This window comes from Pezoporus occidentalis, unplaced genomic scaffold, assembly GCF_034315485.1.
Source record: "Pezoporus occidentalis ecotype Australia unplaced genomic scaffold, CSIRO_AGI_Poc_V1 ctg29, whole genome shotgun sequence".
In the NCBI taxonomy this organism is placed as follows: Eukaryota; Metazoa; Chordata; class Aves; order Psittaciformes; family Psittacidae; genus Pezoporus; species Pezoporus occidentalis.
In genome coordinates, this window is record NW_026914829.1 from 969,273 (window position 1) to 991,140 (window position 21,868).

The window sequence follows — 21,868 nt, forward strand, 5'->3', positions numbered from 1 at the left end:
TACTGTGCCTCACCACCCTAACAGGAAAGAATTTCCTTCTTATATCCAATCTAAACTTCCCCTGTTTAAGTTTTAACCCGTTACCCCTTGTCCTGTCACTACAGTCCCTAATGAAGAGTCCCTCCCCAGCATCCCTATAGGCCCCCTTCAGATACTGGAAGGCTGCTATGAGGTCTCCACGCAGCCTTATTCCAGATATTAGCAACCCTTTTCCTGTCCTATGTTTTAATCTTTGTTTCATTCTGCAGTTCTTTGCTTGAAACTGTGCAGAGGAAATGGTCTTACAGAAACAGCTTAGTACTTCTACATAATCATCTCAAAGAGCACTGATGTCTGTGAACACACATTGCTAAAACTGGTTGCTGCCTTTCTCACAATCGACTTCCCATTTTGAGACAAATATGTTTTTTCCTCTCCTAAAGTTTTACCAAGGTTGTTCCTGGTTGCCTGAAATGGTGCAATGATGGGCAGAGATTTGGAGCTGCAAAGGCTAGAAATCAGAGGATGACAAAGGGTCAAGAAATATCTATGTTGGCAATTTTCCCCGTAAGCTGTCTTTGACTTACCTTCCTCAGCAGCCAGTTTCTTTTGCCATGCTCTGAATGAAGTCAGGTGTCAGAAATAGTTTTGAGATATGGGAATTTGTAGAGGACTAGAGATTTGTGCAGGGTGTACCAAACATGAAAATGAAAGCCAGATGTTTTTCTCACAAAACCTGCCTAGGTTTGAAGATACGGAACTGAAAGGCAAAAGTAAAAATAAAATAATAAAAAAGCCCTCCTTTAGTAAAAGAGAAACAACCCATGACTGCAAAGAGGGGCGAGTAGAAATATTCATTATCTTTCAGCCTGTACTTCCACTCAATTACTTTTTTTTCATCTGTTTACTAACTTCAGCTGCATTTTTAAAGGGGCAGAGAATTTAAAGACAACTAAATTCTTGCATGTTCTGTGGACAGTGGAGATGGGATGGAGACCCTATTCAGAGAACACATGCAAGTTCTTTCTGTAATGAGGGCCATGATTAGGAACTGGGGCTTTTACAGTGCAAACTGCAGGGAAACTGAGTACAGTGACAGCAGAAATCTGATTTTATTCTTCATCAGCTCTGTCGAACAACTTTCTCTGAAATGCCAAGATTAAACTACAGTTATAACTATGCAAATTGGATGGGACACATAAGAATCTTCCCATGGCTTGAATGACAAAAGATAAATTCTAAAGTAGGCCATTATCTAAGTTCTGACTACAAAGCATGAAACATCATCACATTGGTACTGTTGAGATGAAAAGTTCCTGAGCCTGAATAAGTGAGGACTTTTACAGCAATATGCTTTAGAATAGACTAGAATGGAGTGAAATGGAATAGGGCAGGATTATTTCAGTTGGAAGAGACTTCCAGTGATCATCTAGTCCAACTGCATAACTGACTCAGGGCTTTACCAAGTTAAAACGTTGTTGAGGGCATTGTCCAAATGCCTCTTAAATGCCAGCAGGCTTGGAGCATCGGCCACCTCTGTAGGAGCATTTGACCACACTCTTGGTAGATAAATGCTTCCTAATGACCAGTCTCAACCTCCTGTGGAGCAGCTTTGGCCCGTTCCCGTGCATCCTGTCATTGGATACCAGGAAGAAGAGCTCAGCCCTTCCCTCTGCACATCCACTTGTCAAGAAGCTGTGGGGAGCAATGAGGTCTCCCCTCAGGCTCCTTTTCTCCAGCAAGACAAACCCAGATTTCTCAGCCATTCCTCATAGGACGTTCATTCTAATCCTTTCACCAGGTCTGTTGCCCTCCTCTGGATTTGTTAAGGACCTTCGTGTCTTTAAATTGCAGGGCCCAGACTGCACACAGTACTCAAGGCAAATCAGCAGCAATGCTGAATACAGTGGAATAATTGCCTGTTCTGACAACCTGATTGTGCTGTGTTTGGTGTACTGAGGATGTGTTTGCCCTCTTGGAGCAAACCAAACTTGTGGGCACACTGCTTACGCACACTGAGTCTGCTGCAAACCAGCACACAGGTCCCTTTCTGCTCCTGTCACTCCTATCCCAATTCATACTTGTACACAGCATAATCCATCAGAGATACAGAATTCAGCATTTCGACTTGTTAAATTCCATCACAGTTAATCACGGCCCAGTGCTCCAATCTATCTAGATCCCTCTGGGGGAGATCCCTCGAGAGAGTCAACAGCACCACCCAGTTTGGTATCATTGGCAAACCTGCTGTGTAGATAATTGCTAAAAAGTAATTCCATTGTTTTGGAGAGTACTTAGATTACTTTTTTCAAAAAATGAACAATGTGTTTCTAATTGATTTTATAATTGTATTTTAAATGTATTAAACCATTCATGGCAGTGCATTACTACAGTCTGAAAATTTGAAACAAAACCCTGGTTGAAATATGTTTGTTGTAATATTTAAGTTATGACAACTTCTAATGAGTATTTACGTCTTGGAAGAGAAGAAGCTATGTCAATAAAAAAAAATCATGTTTCAAATAATTTGTTGAAATAATTAAAATATTTTAAAAATATTTTTAAAAATATTTTTAAATTTCTTAAGAGTAGGTTCATATTTTAATAATTAAGTTTCAGGTTTTTTTCTGCTTTGATCAGAAGGTAAAAAATACTGGAATTTCTCATGCAGCAGAAGTTACTCATTTTGAATGATTCAGTTTTCAACTTCTGAACAAAAAAAGTGGAAAGAAAGGTGAAAAGACAACTCAGACAAAAACTAAATTGCCAAAAGTGGTGTGGAATGCAGTTAATAAGCAACAAGAGAAAACCTTTGCAGATGTATTGCTTTTTAAAACATTTTTATATTAAGCCTTCTGAATAGCTTGTTGGTAGACGTTGTTTCTGTTTCTATGGGGCAAGATCTCTTCCTACATCCATTTTGACATTTTTTCGCTTAAGTGTTGTGAGACCCCTGTTAGAAAAGAAAGCAAACATTTATTAGTTAATTTGCTTTGTCATGAAAATTCATGCTCTTTGAGTAGTGCAGAAGAGGCAATAAGGTTCTTAGCAGGAATTGTGCTTGAAATGTTTGAAACAGAGATCGTGTATTTTGTAAGCCTAAGGTATCATAGCTGTAAATTTCTGTGCTTCCTCATTAAGACTGTTTACTGGAAATAAATCTTTCTTCCAAAAAAAATGCAATAAGGTTGTTTGATATCATCACAGTGTGTTTGCCTTATGTTGAAGTGGCTTCGTCTCAATAATTATGTTGTTTCACTGAAGTAAGAAATATTTGTTATTTAAACAAAATATTTTATGCCTCCAAACTAGAGAAAGGTTGGTAGGGGAATCTGATATAAATGTTAAAGAATCTGAATAACGCTACAGTTGATGCAGCAGTGATTGCTGTATTTATTTTTTTTCTAAATACTTTCTGTTACACAGCATAACTTTTCAAAACCTCTCCCATCTGACTGAGCAGTTCCCACTTAGCTATGGTGGAAAGGTGATATTTTGTCTTTCAAATAGCAGTTAATTTATCACATGCGCTGCAGAATAATCAACTTCTCTCAATAGGGATGTAAGGCAACTTTAATTTCAACGTCAGAAAGGGTTTGCAAGGTGTTAGTATCTCTGTGTAAAAAGACAAAAGGCAGAACATTTAGACTTCTACACTCCTTGGCATGAAAGGAGAATGTTTGCTCTGGGATTCTTAGAAAATATAGCTGCAATGAATTTTGTTGTCCTAATTATTATATTATATATTTATAATGACAGAAAATAATTCAAATTAAGACCACATAAATTCTGAGTGAATGTGTCCAAACAAGAGCTAAATGTAGTTTAGCTACTCCACTTTATAATATGTTTAAAATACATTTTAATACCGCTGTGTAAACAAAGCCTCAATCTTTCAGTTAGCACCTTCTTCCACAGGGGCATCTAGCAGTTGTTTGTACTGGATTTTCTTTGCCATTTTAAATATGCAGAAGATGTGATTGCAACACATGGTCCTGAGTTGTGAGATGCCACCAGACTGGCTAGCTCTCATGCAGAGCTGAGTAGCACTGTCTGCAGTGAAGGCTGCTGTCTCATGGTTGGAATCAGTAGCAGACAGAACTATCTACAGCACCTTTACGATGTTGGGTTTAGCCTTTCACCTACAGTCTGCTAGCAGTATGCGTTACAGATGCTGTTCCTGAGTCTTCTTTTGGTGTTGTTTGCCTGTGTCTTCAAGCCTTCCCATTTATCTGTATGCTTTCTACAGTTACCTGTTGTGGGTTTATAACAGCAAAACCCGTAATCTCCATAGCTGTGGCACTCCCCACAGGTGTTCTGATGCAGCCAATATTTCTGTGTTTCCTTGGAAGTCTAGCCAAAAGTATAACTTTGTGCCATGCCTAAGTGACTTGTACAATACAAAATCTGTAGTGAAACACTCAACATTGGCATGAGACTGTCCATCCCTTCCTCTAATTTTCATTTGCTTTTCACCTGGGTGGTGTAGTCCACACATTCTGTGGCTTCTAAGCTTTCTCATTAACATTTTAACATTGTCTGTACCCAGCACATCCAGGAATATGAAATACACTTACCAGATCCACAGTTTTCCTGAATTATCATCTAAACATTCCTAATAGCTTTATTTAAATATTTCTAATCAGTTAAATACATTTCTATGATGCATCATTCAGACGTAAAATATTATTTAATGTTTTGGGGTTGTTTTTTTTTTCCAAAAGTACATGAATTGACATTCACTTGATCCATATAATTCTTGGTCTTTGTCTCTACTTATGTTCTGTACTGAATTGGATATTTTTTATTTCACACTGGCCTGTTTTTTAATGAGATTGTGTTCTTTGTTACCAAGGTGTTGCAAAACATGGTTTGACAAAATTCTGCTGCTACAGCTGACAGTAATGTGGTGGTTGACTCACCTGAGTAAAAGGGGAAAATCTTCCTTCAAGAAACTTTAATTACATTTACTTGGAAAGTTATACTTCCTGCCTTACAAAGACCGAATTCGTGCCTTCTATCTCGTAAGGGCATAATAGTAATCGATAATCTTGTCTCAGCCTTACAGAGAGAGAGATTTAAGTGGTAAGTATCTATGTGTAATACCTTAAACACAGAGTGACTTTGTATATAGGAAATTCTGTTTTAATGCAAACATTTCACAGGGTTTTAAGAGTCTTGTAATATTAATCAAGAAAAAAATTTAGTACAGCAGAGACAATATTTTGCTCTTGGATTTCAGCTGTAACCAGCGTGCATGTGACTGCATCTGCAGTAGCTAATTTAGCAGTGCCAGTGCCTGTTAGCGTCTGAGGCCAGCTGTTGCGGTCAAGCCACATCCATAGCATTAAATCTCCTCTGTCTGTAAAAAAGATGACATCATAAAAAAATGCATCTTGGAAATCAGTCCTGGCCCAGTTAATTTCCAAGAGCTGTTCAGAGACTGTGGGGGAGAGGGCTTATTGACTGGTACAAAGCCTTGGCTGGGCAGTAATGATGTTAGAAGTACCAAAGCCCAGCTACTGTGCTGAGTTTGTCAGCTGGTGCTGTGTATGTGCACGCATGCAGGCTGCACATCCTCCTCTGCTCAGTGGCTTAATAACTTCAGAAGGCAGAAGCAAAGCTGCTTGACTGTGGAACTCAGAGCAGTGATCTGCCCTCTTGCTCCAGTGTGGAGAAATGTGAACATGGGGTTTGCCAATCTGCACAGACACGTAATCCAAAGCACAGTGTGGTCATTATTTTAGAAGAAATGGGCTGGAACTCATCAACATGAATCTTTGAAACATAGAAAGCAGTTCTGTGTTGCATATACTGTAGAATAAGTATTTTAGTCAGCTTGAAGTTAAAATTCTCCAGTTTATGGTTCTTCCACAATTTCCTTTGGGGCACTCTTCCCAGTGTAATATAGCCCCACATAATTTCTTGCAATTTTTAGCTTCCTTTAATACATCTATATGAGCTAATGTGGATTACGCCAAAATGGAATTAAGGAAGTTAAACAGAAATCAGTTGCATGGAAGGACTAGAACAGTCTTTATTCCTGAAGTTTGTCCTAGATAGTGTTCCATTTTAATAAATTTAATGTGCACTGGACTTTATCTTTAGTGGGATGATGGGATTGAAATTGCAGTTGCAACTAGAAGGAAGCTGATTTAATCAGCTGTGTACAGTCACTTTCGCCCATTAAGGATTCATATTAATTTGCTAAATGTGTTAGAATGTAAGCTAAGGCAAAGCTAAGAAGAAACTGCTTTAGAGGAGAAACATGCCCAGTATGTTTTTAACAGGTACATTTTCTCCAGTGTTGCATTTTCCAGAAGTACAGGGGAATCTCAGTTACAAGGAACCATTTTGTATAGTATGGGAAGATATTTATAGCTCCTAATAAATTATTGTTTCTGCTTAGTGCTTGATTTACAGTACTTGTTTTCAGATATGCTGTACTAAATTTTGCTCAGAGACACTGGCATATTGATTACCGCTAGCTTTCAGGTAAGTGGGGACTGTGCTCTGCTTATAAAGAAATGAGACATTACAGTAAAAGACTTTTGATGTAGTTCATTTAAGATATACAGAGTTATTGGTATACATATGGGTCTACTGACAATGGCATTAAAAAAATCCTTTTAGTGTAAAACAAAAACCATTGATTAGCTCTGAAAGCTGTCATTTAGCAGTTTGCATCAGAGCACTTTAAAACCATTTACATGAAAATAAGGAGAAACTAGTACATTGAATGTTTATTTTATTTAATGACATTTTTTCACAGTATACAGTAGACTCAGATTTGCAAATTAAGAGTGTGATAATGAAAGGATATTTTTGTCATGTTTTCTTAAGTCTTGCCATAAATCCTGTGCTGTAAATATCTCTGAGTCACTTTCTGACTCATTGCTCCTCTTCTCCATATCTTATAATTTTATACAAACAAATTTGATTGCTTTTATGTTAATAATAAGCACCTCTTCATCACATTGTAACTAACTCTCAAAAACAATTATTAAGAAATTTGCCATCTACCTCAAAACCTCACAAAGATAAAATAAATACTAACCCCTATGTATTTTACTGATAAACTTTATCTGCATCCAATATCAAACACATTTTCACTTCTTAACTTTGTCATGATGAATTCTCTTCTATCATAAATAAATTTGATGGTTTTCAATGGCAGATCAATGCTACTACTCAGAAAGGCTATTTCACAAATACATTTATTTTGGTTTAGCTGTTCTTTGTATGGCAAAGCAAGAAACTGTTATCTTTAAAAATCGTATTTACAGGAGATGAATAATAACCTTTTTTTGTTTAATTCTTACAAAGTATAAACATCAGACCAATTAATCACTGTATTTTTAGTAAATAAATAATAAAAATCAGGAAAAAACACATTTTGCACTCTCCTTGGGTTTTTTTCCATCTAAAGCAGACCAATATGAGTGTGAGAAGTGTGTCAGAGTGGTGAGCAATAATTCTGCAAGTTACATCCATATTAGTTACATTACATTATTCATAAAAATGTAATTCCTGAAAATTAGGGAAGTACAATTAGGTCTTTAGCCTAGTTTTGATGTTGCAGTCTGAAGAAATGCAAGGAATTAGTTTCTCTGTTCTATCTGTGTGAAGTAAAAAATACACATGACAGCTCCCTCTGAATAGCAGAAGGAAACATGCCACTGTAGGTACATATTTTCAAGGCTGCTGATTTATTTAAATGAATAATATAATTTATTTAATTGACATCACTGTTGTAAATTGCTGTCTTTGGATCTGAACAAAATCTTGTGGATACAACTCCAGAGGACTGTTTAAAATTGTATCATTATAGAGTTAACATATGGATCAAAGTGTACTGCAGATACGTATTTTTTACCACGTCTGGTTAAGACAGTTATGTTTGGACAGAAATAAAAGAATTCTGTATATATGCCTGAAGTATGAAAGGAGCATATTTTACCACAACTTAAAATGTTGTATAAAATCATAATTAATTTTGCAGTACAATACGAGCAAAATGGGTTTGCTTCACTATGACGCACAGATTATCTCTGACTATTGTAAACTCCCCCAAAATATTGTACATCGCATTATAATCCATTTACTTTATGCCATGACTTCTGTGCCTCAGAACAAAAACACTACTCTGCTGTGGTTTAGCTCTTCCAGCAGTGACCAACACCGGGCACCTAAAAACGAAGGTGAGTACAGTCAAACTGTCCAGATATATGTCTCCAAAATGTTATCCCAGCTTCCAACATGAATGGCCTGAGCTTGGGTAGTTTCTTGTCATGTAGCTGTTCTGTCAGTAACTTTTAAAGCTCAAATTTGGAGGAATCCTGGGCAGGAAGTTTTATTTTGTTAGTTTTGAGACTGATGCTTGCCTAGGATCTTCTGCTGTCCCCCCGTTTATTTTGTTGAGGAGGCTCTGGAGATCTTCTTCATGCTCCTCATGATTTTAAGAATCTGTTGTAATTCTCAGTTGTGTTTTCCAGAGTGAGGAATCGTAGCTCAGGACTCACTCAGTGATTCCTATTTTGTCACTGTACAGAAACATTTTTTTTTTTTTCCCAGTCCTACTGTGGCCTTTCTGAAATTGAGATCTGTAACTGTAAATAGTCTTCAAGGTGGTGTGGTATTACTGGCTTATAAAGTAGCTCAATGCTATTCTCTGTTGTTTTTTACTACTTCCCTAATAATTTCTAACATAGCACATACAGTTTGCTTTTTCACTACTGCTGTGAACTGAGCTACCTGCTATTTTTCCTGATATAATTTCTGAGGTGTTAGAATCAGCACATTGTTTTATTTATAAAGGTGGGATGTGTTTCAATCAATGTGTTTTACATTTATTTACATTCAATTTCAGCTGTCATTTTGTCACCACATGTCATAACATGTAATTCTTCAGAGCCAGTCCTGCCTTCAGAGCACTGACTTACCTTAGTATCATCAGTACAGTATGCCTTCTCACTGTTCACTGCTTTTTCCAGCTTTGATCTCCCACTAGGATCCCAGCAAGACTCAACTAATCACTTCCTCCCAGTGTGAATCCTGACTATTTACCCCAAATTTTTCCTATCATTTAAGCTTCTTTTTTTTTAAATCTGTGAGAGGGCCTTCCTTCTAGGGGCCTAGTTTTATAAAGACCTTTTGATAAAGCACCTGTGAAATAAATGCTTTTGGAGATCAGGTATATGAGATCAGCTTGCTTGCTTACTTTTCCATCTTTTTTTGGAGAACACTGATACATTTCTGGGAAACTATTTCCCTTTTAAATAGCCATCTCAACTCTTCACCTCTCTAATGTGTTTATTTTACTGTTTGCTATCTTTATTGTTTATGCTGTTTTTTGCCAAATTAATTGGAAATACTTAGAAATCTTTCCTTGCACTATCTTCCTCCCAACCTGCCACAGTTCCCTCCACTATTAATGCAGATGGTGAAAAAGCATTTTATTTTTGGATTCTGACCTCGTCTTTCTTGATGAGCGTATCCACAGCTGAATCCTTCATATCTCAAATGAGGTCTTTTCCTTTTGTACAGACTCCTTGTATCCTAGTGGTATCTTCAGTTGAGGTGAATCTCAGTTCTTCCTCCTACCACCATTATTTCAGCCTGTGATTGGAGCTCTGCTTCGGCGCATCCCCTTCTCTCTGGATCTGCATATGGTGTAATGAGAATGTTGCAAAGAGTGCTGCTCTTCAAGTTCCAACTTTCAGCTCCCAAAAGACCTACATTTGGCCTCCAGAAATTCTGCAGCATTCCTCAGGTTTTGTTTTATATAAGGACTGGAAATTGCTGCTGCTAGTATGTCTCTGGAGCCTGCACAGACTTCTTGCATCTGCAGGATGCATGCTTCTTCAGAGCCACCAGTGCAGGTCTCTGTCTGGGGCATGGTGTGTTGTCACTTCAGGCATTCCAACTGGCCTGTCTTGAGAGCGCATAGGCGTGAAGTTGGCTGGGGCAAGTGGTTTCCCTGCACAACTTGTCCTCTTTCTCACTGTTGTCTACAGATGGACATCCAAAATAACATATTTCAGTTCTTTCTTTTCTTCTCCCTTCCCCCATATTTTCATGATTTGGAAATAGGATTTTCATGGAAAAATCCCTTTCCTAATTTATTGCTGTTATTTTTCACAGTCATTTTTTCCTGTCATTCCATTTTTCTTCTCATAGTACTGTTTCTATGTTTCTAAATCAGAAACTTTCACTTGATAAATATTCTGTGATATTTCTTAGAGAACAGTAACGGCTCACTGGGCTTGACTGCTGTGACATTGGAATTCACTACGTAAAAGCCCCCCTAGGATTTGAGCAATAGTGGTTTTTAGCATAGAATCCTAGCATGCTTGGAGTGCACTTGTTTTGCATTTGCAAAACATTAACAAGTCAGCTGCTTTCTGTTATTCTAAGTGTGGTATGGACAAGCTGAAGAACAATCAAGCCACATGTAATGTCCATGATCTACATCTAAAAGCATTTGACAAACATTAGTCTGGAAATTACACTTTTAAAATACGTTCAGAAATATCCATTTGCTGTTGTACTTACCAGCAAATGACAGGATGGTACTTGCCGTAAGAAAAGACATGGCAAAGATGAAAGTTATCATCTGAGGCAAATATCTATGAAATTTAGGTGCTTTAAATGAAATTCAAAGTTAAGCACTGGCTTTTAAATAAAATATCTTTTCATAAGGCATTTTTTCGTGTGAATTGATGATACCACTTTAATTGCGATTTTTGTGGATGATGCTTAAATGATTGAACTGATTAAACTGATTTCATTATTTCAGGTTGAAGTACACTGGTCCGTTCTTATTTTGGTGCAATATTGCTTACAGGTGTATTCAGTTTTAAGGGGATTATGATCGTTTTGTAAATACATTTACAGTGGGAAAATGTTCCCAGAAACTTAAACATGGAACAAATCCTTAGGTTTTACCTGTAAAAATCTATCATTTTGTTTCCTCTGCTTTGCTTTAAGGCATAAATGGTCTTTACTGCATAAAAAGCTTCAAAGGACTTTAAAGATTTCGACAGAATATAGTTTTCCATGTAAATTTACACTTACATTTTCCCCCAGTGTCTGCTGAAAGTTAATTTTGCTTATTGTTTCACATTCATTTTTGTCATGTATTTGTTGTGGATGTTTTTAGTTTAGTTCAGCATTTGCAGACAGACAAATATAAGGAATCATTCGGGGTGTAAGTGCTTGAAGGTGTGAAAATCAGAACTTCTCATCATTTGTAGCTCCATGAAAAAATTTGAATGTAGGGGGCAACGTAAAAGAGCACTGCAAGCTGCAGGTTCCCAAGAGGACTAGCAGCTTCTCTTCTGTCCATTGCAGAATCTAGACTTTGAACACCTAGCTCCAGACTTGGAATTTATGAGTTCCATAAATGTGTGTGAGATACAAAAGCTCATGAAGTTAATGAATGAAGCAGCTAAACCGGGGATTTACAGCAGCCCACACTGAGTGACGGGTGCTCGAGGCAGACTAGAGTGTTGAATGGGACTGATGTGCTTGAAATTCAGCATGGATAACAGCCACCCAACTGTGTCAGATGCCAATGTGAAAATGAGTTTCAAAGGCTGATGCATCTTCTAGATACCAAGTTAATTAATTACTTGGGTACGGCTAACTGTGTCACTTTAACACTTCTAGAACATCTCTCCTGGCTCTCTTGAACAGGTAGAGCAGGGGAAATACTGGCTTGAGAAGATGAATGGAAAACATTCACTGCCTTTTTTTTTGCATTGATGGCCATCGTTAATTCAGGTTTCATCCTTCTTGAAGATTGTAAGTGTGCTGAAACAGGGTAATTACAATGTAATAAACATTAAGTTAAAACTAGACAGTTGTTAAATATACCTGAGGAATTTCTTAATCTTGTGTTAGAGGAGAATTCAATATTACTTCATTAATATTCTTTCAAGTGAGAATCAGATTTTAGCCTGGGGTGTAGGGATTAAAAAAAAAAAAAAGGTGAAAGTGAAAAAGATTAGCAGGTCATTTAATATTTCATGAGGTAGGAGCATTGTAGTCAGGTTTTTTCACTCCAGAGTTGTTGTATGGCACTGGCAAGACTATTGGATATTACAGCCTATGTTATTTAAAGCTACTCAGGCCTTCCTACTCACACTTGCCCCCTCATTTATTACATACAGCATGTCTTGTTCTTCTTTCAGGATGTTGTCCTGAAAGTATTTTTTTCTGTCTTACATTAACTGAGTCTGAAACACAGTTATGTCATTTGCAAAGGAATGCCATCAACAAAGTATTACAAATCAGTCTCAGGTTTTAAGAAGCTTTTGACACTCAGATGTTATAAAACTCTATAATTTAATTTTTTTTTTAATGCAACTGAGTAGGTATTCCAGCTTGCAATTAATGAGTACTACAGGCTATCAACTTAGCAAATTATAAACACAAATAATGAGTGTGTGTGGGGGGAAATTGCATTCCTTGTATGTGCATTTAGCACAGGGATTGATTCTTCACAGTTAGCAGTTCTGTTGCATTTACATCAGATTACAGAGTGAGTATATATATGCTAAGCTTGGTTTTACAATCAGCAGTGTTAAATGAAATGTAAATTCATTAGTTAGTACTACTGCAATTAGCTCTGTGTAGTGTGGAAGAGGAGGCTCTGCAGAGCCTCTGGTTTGCATTCTGTTGAGCAAGCTGGGGCACTTTCAGTTTGGACAATGGAGAGGATCTTTCTGTGTCCAGTATGCTTGCTATGAAAACCACTGGAAAGCTATCTGTGCCAAATACTGAGTTAAATCTGGTTATATTCCTTCCATAAATTCATCATTGTAAGCAAAACATCTAAGAAAACTAGTCTGATTAGGGTGGAGTCTGCTCTTGGAACATAGTGCTTTAATATGTGGCTTTTGAGAATAAGCTCATGAACAGTGGCAATATATCTAGAAGTATATATTCTTTGTTGTCAGTATATTTTCTGCCCTACCAGATTTGATTGAACAGACAAGTAGAGGACAACATCTGTTGTCTTAAATTTGTGCAATTTTCACGTGAAATGTAGTTGAAATTTAAGTAGGAATCAGACAGATGTGCTACCTGAACATCTTGGGAACAGAATTCAGCACCAGTCTTTATTTTCACCTTGTCGGTGTTGCTTTGAAATGCTTTGCTCTTCTTAAAATATTTTACTGCATTATCACCTCAGAGCAGCTAACTCATTAAGAAATCTTGAAAGTTACTTATTCTCCTCTCTAAGCACAGAAAAAGTAGAAGGTAATGAGCTGCAAGGAAGAAACATTGTATTTTCTTGTGTTTGTCCTTAGTAATAAAGAACCAAAAAAATGAACCCAGTGCAGAAAATGTAGGAGGGGAGGGGAAGAACCAGAATTTTGTAAAATGTTTTTGAGTGCTTTCACAGGCTGGTTTAATTTCCACAGAGTTATGTGAGTTTGCATATGTCAATCAATTTAAAGTAATGCTTTGCTTTGATTATGAACGTGACATGAAGATAAAATTAATGTTTGCTAGTGCTTGGAATATGCAAATAGATACATAAATGCTTCTTTAAGTATAATTACTTTAATAACGAAAGGCAAAATCAAGTTGACTAACAGAGTTCTTAATTAGATTAACATAAACCATTTGTGATTTAATACAATGCTGTCTACAAAATTAGATACTATATGCATGTCTGTTAAATCAGTTCAGTAACATACTGGATCCAAATTAACTGTTGTTATAATTTCCTTGACTGAAAAGAAATTTGAGGTTTATGCTACATTTTTATTAGTCCAGTATCATTAATGTACATGGGAAAGATACGTTAGTTTTACGGTTGGGTATTCAGCCTTAACTTATTCTGGTTCTTGTTGACCTAGTACTTTGCAAATATAACATCTGGCAAACAGAAATTTTTCACCTAATAGGAAATCATATTCAGCTCAGCAGGAGTAAGATGGTGTGCTTGGAAATACCACTGTATTACAACTCTTTCAGATCTTCCTTTTGCATTCCAAACTCTTCAAGTTGGAGAAAAGTTGGTAGGATGCTGCCAGTTAGCAAAGAGCAGATCTTATTTATTACTGTGACCAATAAATGGTGTATCTGTGGGAGTAATAAACCCAATTAGCCAAATGTTGATTGTGCTTTTAAGTGTTGTAGTCCCAGTACCTATTTCCGTACCTTTGCATATGCTTAATATAAACTTATTTAATTGTGCAGTTTGCAAAAAGCTTAGTGATTCACCTCTGTGGTCTGAATTGTAGAAATACCATTTTAGATAATGTCCTTCAGATGAACTGTGCCTTAGATACACGATTCCAAGAACTCCTTATTACTTACCATGTATTTTATTTCTGAATAGTAAAAGCTGACTGCTTCAGGCTTGGCTAGCGTGAATGTTTAAAGACAGGTGGCTTTTTGTCCTAATGAGACCTCTTGCCCTTGATTCAATAGAATATGGCTTCAGTAGTGGCGCAAAATCAAGGTTAGCTCAGTGTATTCTGCAGTTTTAAAAAATACTGCTGTTCTTGGACAATTTTCCGTTACGGAGCAGTCAGCCCTCAAAAAACTTCCCGACTCTTTAGAGACATTGGTTGGGATCAGTCATGAACTCTGTCTGGTGGCTAGTTTACTAACAGCTCTAACCTCCCCAACATGGGCAAAAAGCCTTGAGAGCCATTCTGGTCTGTCCCCAGCTGGGCTGGCCAAATAGGGATAAGCTTAAGAAAAAGCATATTGTTCCAAGTTGCTGAAGAATTATAAGATAGGCAAAAGCCAAAGATAAAATGTGATGTTAGGATCCTCTTTCTCAATTCTGAGTTGAAAACTCAACCTCCCGTGTTGTTCTCCTGTCAGCAGAACCTCATTGTACTGCACTTACCTTGAGTAATTCCCACTTTTGTAACCAAGCCCAGTGATTTTAATGGCAGTAGTTTCTGCAATCACTCCCAAACCATCAAAATAAGCGGTAGTAGCCACATACATTCAAGAAGGCCTGTTTGATTTTTTTAACATTCAAGTTTATGTCTTCCTGCATGTCTATGCAGTGCTTGGTATGATGAGTCTCCCTGGATATCTCTGCAATTAAAATAATAAACACCTTAAACTTGTTAATTACAGACTTAATATATACCCACAACTTCAGTTGCTTCCTTGGCGTTTCCTCAGTTGCTTCATGTCAGGGTTAAAAACAAAATTGCACAAAATAGCATATTTGGGTGTCTGGCAGAATAGCAGATTATAGTAAGTCACACTGCTAATGCATGTATGAAAGGTTTTCCTAAGTTAGGAGTGTTTAACTGAGTAAATATACCCCAGACACCAAACTCTTGGGCCTTTTTAATAGGAAAAAAATGTTTTAAAACTTACTTAATTTGCTTTATTTACATGCCACAGCTTGTTACCAAATTCTGACAGAAAATACTAAAAGTGAAAAGTGAGGGGATATTTTTGCTCTCAGTGTGGACTTATATCTGGAACCTGTTTGTCTGGAGTCACTGACCATCTGTTTCATGGAGTGATGCCAAAAATATTTTTCACTGTAGATTTTGGTGCTTGCTATGAACTAGTAAATAGCCAGACAAATATTGCAGTATTTTCTTCAAGCACACTGTAAATATGAACTCCCAACACTTTTCAAGATTGAAAATGTGTCATCAAATAATGTTTATTTCTTAGGTAAATCTCGTCACAGTAGCTTTAATGACTTAAACTTTGATACTCTAATTTATTCTTGGGGCGATTCTGTTGATTTAAACTAGGAATTAATTTGGCACAGAGTTTTCAAGAAGGTGTATTTTCCATTCAAGTATTCAGTTTTTCTCCCTGTGGCCTGGCATTGGGTTATTGTTCAAAGCATAATGAGCAGATGAGACCCAGGGAGCTCTGTAGGAAAGGACAGCCTTCTCCTTTGGTTTTGGGACTGCTACAGTGAAAATTCAGGAGTGCAAAACTTTACTTTAAGAAAGCATTATCACATCTCCTTTGGAGTGGCTCTCCAGAGCCCCTCTGAAAGAGTACATTCATTTTCTGCTTCTGCTGTTTTCTGTCTCCTGACATGCCTTGCTAAAGTAGAGCCCTGCAAAATTCAGTCCCACCAAACAGGTTTCTTGGAATCACTTCTCCAGAGACAGGAAACATCACATCCTGGTAATAAAAAATAATACTGCATCCTTATCTGGAACACTAAAGTTCATTTTGGGAAAGCCAAAAAATACAAGGTGTTTAAGAGATACTGAGTTAAGGAGCTACATATAGAGGGAGGCAAACTTGAACTCTGTAGAAGCTAGAAATAGGGATAGAATAGAACAGAATAAAATCTGATAGTTCTGATTTGAAGGGACCTAAAATACTCATCTAGTTCAACTGTCCAACAAATTGGGGGCTAAAAGTTAAAGCATATTGTTACAGGCATTGTCATGCTTACAGGGTGTTGAGAAAAATAAAATTTGCCTATATAGTCACCCAGTACTACCTTAACATGAAGGGAGGTCCCTTGTACATATCATAAGGTGAGATACTCTTAAACACTCCTCTTAAATAAATGAACCATCATAAATCCTAGAATAGGACTGGAACAAAACTAATCTACAAGCAGGTCTCAGTATGGTTTTATTCAGGAGTGAATATCTTTGCCTTCCCTTTTCTTTAGCACAGGGCTGAAATTAGAAAGATGTCATTTTCTTCTTCCCCGTGATTAAAGAAGGGTTTTTGTGAAGATTAAGTAGCTCCGAAAATGTAAAGACACTTTGTCTCCCCACAAAGGAGCTGACAGCAATGGTGAGCAGCATGCACAAAGAAATAACACACCAATTTTGTGTTGCCAAGCCCATGCTATTTCTGTTTTGCTGTTTCTAAAAGGAAGTAATCTGTTCTCGCAGTTCAGGGTTTTGTGCTGCTTTATTTTACAGCTGTAAACATTTGTCTGTCCCATGCTTTATTTATCTAGGTTTTGTTACTGTTCTGAACACTGATCTGTGAAACAATCACTGACACAAACAGTTCTTCTGAATGGCAAGCATATTGTTTGTTTCTGCCTGTAAACCTCTATTAAAATAGTGTTTATTAAATAAGAAATGTTGCAGTTCTAATAGGGATGTATTTGGGCTACATCAAACAGGGAAACATTCTTCTAAATGTAAGCGCGCATTTTCTATCAATCGTTTTGTTTAGTTTGAGGCTTGAATGTTAATGATGAAGTCTGTATGTTAGATTTGTTATACCTATGGTATGCTGCCCTGAGGTAGTCAAAATCCTAACTAACATTAAATGGAGTTTTTAGTCTTTAAACAACTGCAGGTTAGAGCTTTACTGCAACAGGCAAATTGTATGATTGTTTAGCTGCTCACTAGCATTCTTGCCTCCATGTGCAGAAGTGTGGTGGGGTGAAAGATGGGTGTGGTTTTAAATAGCATAGGTTTTATGGGGAGTACCCAATGCTGATATGTGATGGAGTAACTTCCGATGTACTTCTGATGGTGCCAAGTGCTGGGCTGACAGGATGGTATCCTGAGTGCTTGTGACAGCTCTCAGCCAGAGGCTGCTGCTGGCTTCAGGGAGCCCCCCTGCAGCCACCTTGTTGTCACCCTGCTGGACCTTGCAGCTCATGTCCCAGCTCTCAGGAGGTTCACAGTATTCCTTGGCATGCATAAGCAGAGTAGGAATGCCAGCCTGTTGGTATCGTGAGTCTCTCAAAACCCACTGTATGGCTGTCTGATTTATTCAAAAGCCAGTTTATCACATACTGAGAATAAAGTGAGTCCTGTGTATACAACTGAGGTAAAGATCAATGGCTGATTACAGTTCTCAGCATTAAAAAAATGAGGTAGTGGTGAAAGTCAGCAGCTTCTGTCAACCTAGCTCCATTAGTTAACATTAGCTCGATTTGAGGCTGTCGGGGTGGGCTCCTCCCCAGTGAGAGGGCTCCAGTGCTGGGAGCCAAGGACATTTAAATATGCTAGTATTAGCTAAGGATCTTCTACAGCACAAGATCACTATCTTTCTTTTCCCTACCCTTTATAAAACACAGACACAATAGTGGAGCCATGTCTATTTGCCTTTGATGCCTACTTCAAAATTCAAACTCCCAGTGTGCTCATCTCCCAGGCAATTTGCTTTAATGTACTATATAGGGAAGAAACTTTCCCCTGAGTTTGCAATATTATATAAATCAGATGTTTTATAAATATCAACTTACAAATGTGTGTGTACGTTTAATTTAAATTCTGTGGTAATTCTGCTGATGTTATGGCTTCTGAGAACAGCACTTGATGTGTCCGTATTAAAGGAGGTAAGTTCAAGCATGACAATGAGGTTAAATATATGGCAATCTTCTTGAAGTGCTGCAGTACTTAAGCGCAGTACACTTAAGACTATCACAATATTATATGTAGCTTGCAGAATATATTTTAAGAGCTAGTTATTAAACACATTTCTTTATAGCCCAGGTTATAATTAATCTCTGGCATTTCATAGAAACCATAATAAATGCTGACACTAGGAGACACACTGCCTGTGCTGTGATCCAGCTTGACAACACCTGGTTTTAGGGTTTCTGTTCTCAGTGTCTTAGCCAGAAGCAAGTGCGGTGTATTGATGTGCAGCATGTTTTACTGCAAGGGGGTTTGGAGATGAGAAAATCTGTGATTATATATTTATTTATGCATGAAGCACAACCCTAAGCTTTTTACTAACATAGGTAATATTTTGGTAAGAAATTTCTTGTAATTAGTTCTTAAGAATTCTCCATTTTCTATATGCTTGCTGTGTATCTAATCTTTGGTTTTAAATAGTCAGTCTTAGCATGTAGACTCAAGCAAAATGTCTCACACTGTTGATAAGTACTCTCCATGTGTAAGTATAAAGCTTTGCAGACAGATGGGAGCAGCACAGTTTTGGGAAAAAAAAAATTTCTGTGTGTCAAATGCATAGTAACATTTTTGGCTATTTCCATATGAGTATTAAAAAAGTTTTGTGAACAAAAACTTCTATGGAGACTGAGAATCCAAAGTTTTGGCTCTGGGCATCTTACAGTCTGATTGCTTGCGCAGGGTGGAATATGGAGGTGATCGAGATGCAGATGAACCTGGTGAAAAACTGTGTATATTGGTTGGGGAAGATGTTGGGGAGACTGGCTGTGAACTCTTGAAAGAGCTATATTCTCTGTAATGTTTTGTTCTGCACAGGAGAAAGTTTACTGCATAGCTGTTGACACACAGAGCATCATGTGCATTTAAGTAAAGCATCCCCTGCTATCACCTGATCATTTTCCCCTGAATACTGCAAGGGGAGTCTGTCTCCCCAAGACAAAATGATTAAAAAATAAAAAATCAAAGAAAATAACATGCAAAATCTTTGCCATAAACCAGGAAGGGTTTCTACAGGACACACAAAGCTTAGCTGACATTCACAAATAGTACTGAAAAGCCGCCCATAAAAACAGCTAGTATGACAACGATGGCCACATTTTTCAAGTAGTGAGTCTGTTTTCTCCCCAGACATGAAAGCTTTCTGTTAATGCTCTCTCTTCTATATGTCATAATTTCTCATCTGTCCTCTCTTAATATGACTGGAAGCTATCCGTGTGGCTGTAACTAGAGCCATAGATTTCCAGTATTAAAAGTGGTTTTGCTTAAGTTCTTGTTTAGCGTACCTTTGTAAAATAAGTAAGGGGAATAAAGTTGTGTTTCAAATTTGTTACAATTTCTGCTATTCAGTGAAACTTTCTCTCGTGTGCTGTTTTTACCTATGTGTGGACATAAAGGATTTATTTTTTCTTAAATTACCTAGTTTGAGTTACTGTGTCACTGCTTTCAGACTTTGGGATTATAGGCTGGTGCAGAGGATAGCCAATGGCCCTAGACTGATGTTAGGAAGACTGAGCACAATAGTTGAATGTCTGATATAGTACAGTGGCTTTTCTGCAACTTTAGACAAAAACAAATTAAAAGCAATTCAGTTATTCAGTTGTAAATAACTGCTCGCTTCCTGATATGTGGGTTTTTTTTTTTGAAGGTGGATGAATTGTGTCTGTCTGCTACATAATCAATAGAGTTAAAATCCCTGGCCACTTATTTCCTGTGAAGTGATTAAAATCCACTTAGTACATAGATTAGGCTGGCCATACCGCTCCTTTGCAGCAATATGTCAAGATAATTATTAGACGGTTTATGAAGTGCTGAAATGTAAATGGTCAGCATAAATCTTCATAGAGTGTATTTTAATAGTTTTATTCCATTCAGAGAACAAATGGAGTCAAGCTTTGGCTGGCCTTCTCATACTTTTCTCCAAACTTACATAGAAGTATAGCGCTTTCATCTTTCAAGGGCAGCTTTTCTTAATAGTAAGAGATGCTGCTGAAAGGATACAGCTGCAGATGGTTCTTCTCTGATTGGTGATGTGTAAGGGGCACAAAATATTTGGTGTTGTAACTTCTGAACAGCCATTCTGCACATAAGGGGAACAAAAGCTCTGCTGTTTTCTCGACCTTCTCTAATAAATCTTCACATACAGGAAATGTGTAATTTTTGAAATCTTATTTCTATCAGTAGACTTAGCCCAAGGTCTAGTATTAAGTCAAAATTCAGTCCTTGCTATTTCTTTCTCACTATTTGGTTTATTTTCCTATGAAATCAAATATGCAGTTTGAAGCCAACAACTTCTAAGCCACATTGTCTCTGGAAGAAGCATAACTACAGTTTCAAGACACAGGACTGTTGATGCCATGATAGGTCATCATCTCTAAATCCTACTCCCAAAATGAGGGAGGATTTATCAAACAGTTGATAAATTTTATTAAATCAACAGGTAGAGTTGGAAAGTACCCAAGCATGAAAAATCTTTTATTGGAGCTTCAAAGCTGATAGGGTTTTTCTACAACATTACTACTTAGTACTTCCCCCTAGACATGTTGTCTTGCTGAAGTCAGTTATGTTGGTTTTCACTTTACGTGTTTGTTTTCCTGTGATTACATATTATTTTCTTTGATGGTTTAACCAGTATTTGAAGGAAGTTACAAGAGATTTGTAATTAAGACAGTGGACTGAAAGCCAGCTTGAGTTCTGTGGTATCTGGCTTGATTGTGAGTTAGGGTGTTATAAACATGGCTGATGCATTTGTGTTGGTATTTTCTTGCTGGCTAAAATGGGTGCAAGTATATTTGCCTATTTTTTCTATTTTCAGAATGTGTACTTCAAAACAAGGTGTGTTATAACGTGTTTTTAGACATCTGGGTATTTTTTTGGCAGCGTATTCCTGATTGCTGTTTCTTATTGTCATGTTCTCTGTCTTTGAAATAAAAAAAAAAAAGAAATGCTGATACAGTTACGCATCTTTTTCCTTAGCTAAGCTTATTCTTTGTTGCAAGCCACACCAAGGTGCTGTCTGTTTAGATCTGAACATAATTTAGAAACATCCTAAGCAAGTGCTGATAGTCCCCAGTCAACTTCCGAAGACAACACAGTGTTTTTAAAAGAGCTTGGAAAGCACGAAAAATAATAAATTGAAGATACTGTTGATTTCAGAATGAACAAATGACTGTAACTTAATAGACTCCTCCCTTTTTGCTAGTTTGTGTTGACATAACTATTTATTTATTGTTCTGTCTTCAGATTTTCATGTAGACATCTGTCCTCTTCATATGGAAAAAAAGAAACATTCTTGTATGTGTTACATGAAGTGTTCTGTGTTCAAGAATATTAGCAGCATGGCAGACAAAGCTCAGTGTTCTTTAAAATCTGCTCAGAAAATAGCCTGGAATACCTGTAGTGATCTGTTGTTTGTGTTGTTCTGTTGCTGGCAAAACAGTTATTTGGTGATGATACACTTATTTTAAAATCAATGTGCAGAGCATCAATTCCTAAAAATCCATTTAGAGCTCTAACTTTGCAGAATATAT

General features: G+C 37.2%; 1 protein-coding gene across 12 annotated transcripts in view; it reads left to right on the top strand.

The window, feature by feature from the left end:
* KHDRBS2 (KH RNA binding domain containing, signal transduction associated 2) overlaps positions 1-21,868 on the top strand; it is a 363,971-nt gene that overhangs the window by 99,234 nt on the left and 242,869 nt on the right. The gene's annotated exons all lie outside the window — the stretch shown is intronic.